The sequence below is a fragment of the Myotis lucifugus genome, unplaced genomic scaffold (assembly GCF_000147115.1).
Source record: "Myotis lucifugus unplaced genomic scaffold, Myoluc2.0 scaffold_244, whole genome shotgun sequence".
In the NCBI taxonomy this organism is placed as follows: Eukaryota; Metazoa; Chordata; class Mammalia; order Chiroptera; family Vespertilionidae; genus Myotis; species Myotis lucifugus.
In genome coordinates, this window is record NW_005871292.1 from 415,700 (window position 1) to 422,161 (window position 6,462).

At 43.7% G+C, this 6,462-nt stretch overlaps 1 pseudogene; it reads left to right on the forward strand.

Moving 5' to 3' along the window:
* The first annotated feature begins 4,177 nt into the window (after positions 1–4,177).
* LOC106698832 lies at positions 4,178–5,097 on the forward strand (annotated as a pseudogene).
* Positions 5,098–6,462: the final 1,365 nt, after the last annotated feature.

Genomic DNA, 6,462 nt, shown 5'->3' on the forward strand with positions numbered 1-6,462 from the left:
TTTTATGCTTCGCCGTGTCGATAGAGTGGCTTTCTGTGCTAAGTGTCCCAATTACCTGAGGTAGACACTCTTGGTGCACCCCCTTGTGGGCTTTGTGCACAGTCTTGTTGTAGTTAAGCCTTGATTGTTGTAGGTAAAACTGGGAGGATTTGACCTCCAGGCCAATTGGCTGTGAGAATCAGCTGTGTCTATGGTGGGAGAACTTCTGTGCTGAAGACACCCTTATGGGGCAAGATTTGCTTCAGTGGGGCTTTGGTGCTCACTGAGTCTGCCCCCTGAGTGTGTCCCTTATGGATCTGAGGAGTTGAAATCTGGATGGTCCCACTCTGACCACTGGGTACACTGGCTCTTGGATCTAAGGAGGTGCTAATCTAGCCTCTGCCTGAGGCTACCCAGCAGAAGCCAGCTGTAAAGCAATGCAAGTTGCCCTGGGGCCCTGGGGCAGCTGCAGTTTGTTAAGTTATTTTCAGGTTACAAAGGGCCAGGCCTTTCACATGCAAAAGCCTCCGTGCTCGGCTTGGGCAGGGCGGGTCCCAGGGAATCAACAGGGCGGGCGGAGCGAGCAGTATGGCTGCTCTTAGTCCTGCCTTCAGAGGTCCTGGCTATCGCTGCGAGTGCCTCCAAGAGAAAGCTGCCCTTGAGGTCCGACCCATGCCAGACAATCCCGTTTCTCCCGTATGAGTCTGGGTCCCCAGAGACTCGTCCGGAACTGGAGCTCAGAGCCTGAGACTCCCTCCCGATTGAAAAAGACAATCGTGTCCTCAGCCGCCAGCCCTCTCTGCATGCACCTCCACACCTTTGTATTTTACTTCGGCACCTCCTCTGAGTCTCAGTATGCTTTTCTCTTTCCTTCTAGTTGTAGAAATTCCACTCAGCCAGCCTTCCTGTGGTTCTGGATGATGTCCGTTATGTCTTTTAGTTGTATTTTTGAAGTGGTTGTGTGAGGCAGCAATCTCCGGTGTTTACCTATGCCGCCATCTTGGTTTCTCCCATATATCCTTTCTGATTGGTGTTTCTAGTTTCTTGGGATATATTCCTAGAAGTGGGATCACTGGGTCAAATGGGAGTTCCATTTTTAGTTTTAGAATCTTTTGTTTCTTAATAACCAGCTAAAAATCAAAGGCAACTTTAGGTTGGCAAAATTTCATTATTCAAAAATTAAAAGTAGCTACTACTGTTCAGCTGGGTCAAAAGGTAAAAAGCCAGCACTTTCTAAGATGGTCATGTCCTTGCTGCAGCCAAACCCAGTTGATCCTATTATCTGAGAATACATGTGTTTATGCACGGGAATGTGTTCATATGTGTTGGGACTTTTCTTTCTTTGGCTTCTTGGGGATCCTTTCTGAAAGGTTAAAGTCTGTGGTGCCACAGGCAGACTAAATAGCCATCTCATATGGTGATTAAAGAAAAATTGAATTTATTTAAGGAAAAGGGGATGGGAGATGGGAATATCCAAAGGGAAGGGTTATACAGCACTGAGCCAAAGGTTATTGGATCCATGGTGGCAGCAAAAATATACTTAGGACAGTGAAACAAGGAAGGGCACAGAAGAAGCAAAGGGAAAGCCTGGGCTAGACTGCTTTGGACGAGCTGCCACTGCCCATTGCTCCCCTGGATGCAAGTATCATGGGGTATCTTAGAAATTAGGGGCTACATGCCTGTGGGGGAATGGCACAGGCATGCTCCTTGAAGGGAGAGAGGCACTGGGTCCTTTGTCCTGAGCTTATTTATCTCCTTCTTGCAGGAGGAAATCTTAGGGGAAGTCTCAGGGGAGGGTCTCAGAATACTCATCAGCTCTACAGGTGTGCTCTTTCAGGATCCTTGTCTCCACTGATTGGTCGGTGCCAGGCAGGTGGTCATTAGTCAATGTAGCTGGTCCTGAGGCAGCCATGGCATCACTTGTCTGGTTTTGCTGCTTTTCTGGGCCTGGTGCAGTCATACAACTGAGGCCTTGATGCTATCTTTAGGGAGGAAAAGGTCAGGGAGTCTACACTGCCTGACCAGCGCTATGAAAGATCAGGGATCCAAACCGCATGACCAATGATATGCTAGGGGAGGATGGCTTACCCTGAGGGCGAGATTCTTGTTTTCCCAGTTTTGCCCCTTGCTGGGCATCTGGAGTGTTCTGCCCTCGTGAGTTTCTGTACCTGGCCTATCGTCCTTGCTCTGCTCATGTCTGTCTAACACTTTCAGTGTAGTAATAGGTTCTGATAGTAAAAAAGACCATGCTTTTAAATTTTTGGAGAGTGATCAGAAATGAAGTTCCCAATTGTCTGGACCAACCTTAACTCAGACTTCAGAGAAGACTTGCTTGATTTAATATTCCTGAGCATTCATTGTTCATAATTTCTAGGGCCATGACTTGGTTCTTGCCTTAGGACTATTAATGTAAGAAACATTCCAACCTGTAAAGAATTTTTGTGAGTTTATTTGACAATTAAACTGTCAACAATTGCCAGGAAACACAATCTCAATGGATTGAGATAATGTTCCAAAGAATGGTGGTGTGCCATCTATTTTTATAAATTACCAACAAAGGAGGAGACGTAAGTTGGTCACATAAAATTTATTGGTAATAGATTAGGGAGGTGGGAGAAAGCAAAGCAGGAAACTTCTGGGATTGGATAAAAAGTAAAATGATAGACACATGCTTCTTTTACATAGGTGGGTACAGGATAGTAAACAGTCAACAATTAACAAGGTAACAATAACAATGAGGGAATCTTTGGTCTCCACCCTGGTGCCCTGGTATATTGGTTGTACTCTGAAGGGTCTGGAAAAAGGGAAATTACAAGTTATCCCAACATTCCAAAGGTATGTTATCGTAGATGCAAAAAAGACAATAGGCTCAGTTAAGATCAAAGTTGACCCTTGTCAGGGAATTTCCAGCCTAGGACATTACTACCCAACATATAGACCATCCTTTGTGGTTGCTGTAGGTCTCTTAGTTTGCAAGGCCATCACGTAGGCCTTCCCTGAGCTTGTCAGGTTAGCATGTGGCCCCTTTTCCTCTATAGAACTCATTTCTTCATAGCAGAGGGAACATTCAGCCATATTCAAATCAATACCAACATTATCTCATTATGTGTGTGTGTAGGATGAAGGGGTCACAAACAAGGTCTTGAGGACTGACATAAATAAAATCACTCTGGTCCTCAGATATGAATGCAACAACTGTATATTTTTGTGTTTTTCCTAATATTTGTCCACAGGCAGACATATTTTTATATGGTTTTAGTCTTCACCATATATGTGCACTTTTAAACTAATAACTTGTGTGGGAAGCACGCCAGGTCCCTGGATAGTCAAGGCCAATAGGAGCACAGAGGCCTTGTTATCTATACACCAGAATGGCCAAAGGCCGCTCTGAACATGAGCCTAATCAGGATGTCCAAGGACTCTGAGCCTAGGAACCGTAATCAGGCCAAGATACCATGAGTGGGTGCAAGGACACATGGTACACTGTGCCTTCTGTAACCCAAATGATTGATGTCACTGTTGGTAACCAGCCTTCTTTGTCTCTGGAGTAATAGACAGATTACTGACCAAGAGTGTGTGAAGAAGTCTGCTAGAGAGAGAGAGCAGCTGGGCAGGAGACAGGAGAAGCTGCTGATCCAGAAAGCTCAAGTACTACTACGATGTAAGATGGTGAGTTTAGAGGCAGCATGCGGCTGTTCAGATACTAAATGTGGGTACAGAGATTAATGCTACTATGTGAGAAAGATATGTATTCATCAGCCAGTGTCCGGCTGTTTGCCTGTATGGACTTTGATGTAAGGACTGTTCTTGTCTAATGGCTATGTGGCCACTGGCCTCTGCAATAAAGATTCATTCTTATATACCCACAACCTCGCATGGCTTCTCCATCTGCCCCACTGCCAGAATTGACCTGTGTCTCTCACACTTGGTAAAGGAGGAACTTGGACTAAGTTCCCAACAGTTAGTACAGTGGGCAGGGTTTGAGGAGGAACCTGCCCTGGCGTAGTCAAATGGGAGAATTTAGAAGAATACATGGACTCAAAGCCAGTCAGACCAGCAGAGCCGTGCAGTGCATGTGCTGGCTCTGACAACCTGTTTTTAAAATAAGTAATAAAAGTTAAAATTTCTCATTAGGTATGTACTTATTGTAAAACATTTAAAAAATATAGAAAGGGCTTCTTTTCTGAGGAAACACCAAATGGCAGATGATGCCCATGCTGCGGAAGGGCCTGGAGGCTCCGGAGGCTCTGGAATAGGAGGCCACAGCGGCTTCTGTGGAGGATTTGGCAGTGGCATCTGGGGCTGAGGTTGCGGCTGGGGTCAGGGCAGGGGCTAAGGCTGTGGAGCTCATGGAGGCAAGGCCAAGGACAAGGAGTAGATCCCTGTCACCAAGCTGGGCCGCCTGGTCAAGGACATGAAGATCAAGACCCTAGAGGAGATCTATCTATTCTCCTTGCCCATCAAGGAATCAGAGATCATTGACTTTTTCTTGGGGCATCCGTCAAGGATGAGGTCTTGAAGATTATGCCCGTACAAAAGCAGACACATACTGGCCAGAGGACCTGGTTCAAGGCATTTGTCGCCATTGGGGACTACAATGAACATGTTGGTCTGGGTGTTAAGTGCTCAAAGGAAATAGCCACTGCATTCTGTGGAGCCATCATCCCAGCCAACCTCTCTATTGTCCCTGTGGGGCGAGGCTACTGGGGGAACAAGATCAGCAAGCCCCACACAGTTCCTTGCAAGGTGACTGGCCCCAGTGGATCTGTACTGGTGTGCCTCATCCCTACTCCCAAGGGGCACTGGCATTGTCTCGGTCCCTTTGCCCAAGAAGCTGCTGCTGATGGCTGGTATTGATGACTACTATACCTCGGCCAGGGGGCTGCACTGGTCACCCTGGGCAACTTCGCCAAGGCCACCTTTTATGCCATCTCTAAGACCTACAGCTATATCACCCCAGATCTCTGGAAAGAGACTGTGTTCACCAAAGCCTCCCTGTCAAGAATTCACTGACCCTCTTGTAAAGACCCACACCAGAGTTTCTGTGCAGAGGACTCAGGCTCCAGCTGTGGACACCACATAATTTTATACAAGAAAAATAAAGTGAATTAAGCCTGATATATATATATATATATATATATATATATATATATATAGAGAGAGAGAGAGAGAGAGAGAGAGAGAGAGAGAAAGGTATTATATCATTGCTCTAAGACAGTGATGGTGAACCTATGACACGCGTGTCAGAGGTGACACGTGAACTTATTTTTTTTGGTTGATTTTTCTTGTTAATGGCATTTAAATATATAAAATAAATATCAAAATATAAGTCTTTGTTTTACTATGGTTGCAATATCAAAAAATTCTATATGTGACATGGCACCAGAGTTAAGTTAGGGTTTTTCAAAATGCTGACACGCCGAGCTCAAAAGGTTCGCCATCACTGCTCTAAGACAATGCCTGTTAACATTTTCGTTTGTTTCTTCAAACTTTTATACATGCATTTCTTTTCTTCCTACATAATTTGATTGAATAATATTTAATTTTGTTTTCTGCTTTTTTATTTCATATGATTTTATGATCTAATTACTGTAAAGTTTTGATAAATATCCTTTAACAGCTTGTAATTTTTTTAAAAATAGATTTTATTGATTTTTTACAGAGAGGAAGGGAGAGGGATAGAGAGTTAGAAACATCGATGAGAGAGAAACATCGACCAGCTGCCTCCTGCACACCCCCCACTGGGGATGTGCCCGCAACCAAGGTACATGCCCTTGACTGGAATCGAACCTGGGACCTTTCACTATCCACTATCACCTATCCACTGAGCCAAACTGGTCAGGGCAACAGCTTGTAATTTGCTTTAGCATTCTCTTGTTAGAAGACAATACTCCCTATTTCTTGGTATTATAATGCTGCAAATGGGCAAGATAGTTGTAAATTCTGATTTTTTTCTGTGTTCAGAATAATTGCCTTACTATAAATTTCTAAAGATAAAATTGTGTAATCAAAGGAAATGAAAGAATCTAAAGCTCTTGATAATATTATCAAATGGCTTTCCAAGGTATTGTATTGATTTATAGTCTTGGCTATCACTCTAAATTTTTATTATTTTGATGGAAAATGGCCAATGGAGAAAAAAGGGAGACAACTGTAATATTTTTAAAAATAAAGATAAATTTTTTTAAAAATTGCATATTTTTTACTAAAAAGGTTGTTGAACTTTATCTTGTTTCAGGTAAATCATCTGTCCTCGTCCTTTGCTCACTTAATTATGGAATCATTGTGTTTTATTTATTTTTAATTGAATTTGCTGGGGCAACATTGGTTAGTAACATATATAGGTTTCCATTGTTCAATTCTATAATACTTCATCTGTATATTGTATTGTGTGTTGGCCACCCCAAGTCAAGTCTCCTTCTGTCACCATTTATCCCCCCATTACCCTCTTCTACACTACTCCCACCCCACCCACCCCTTTCC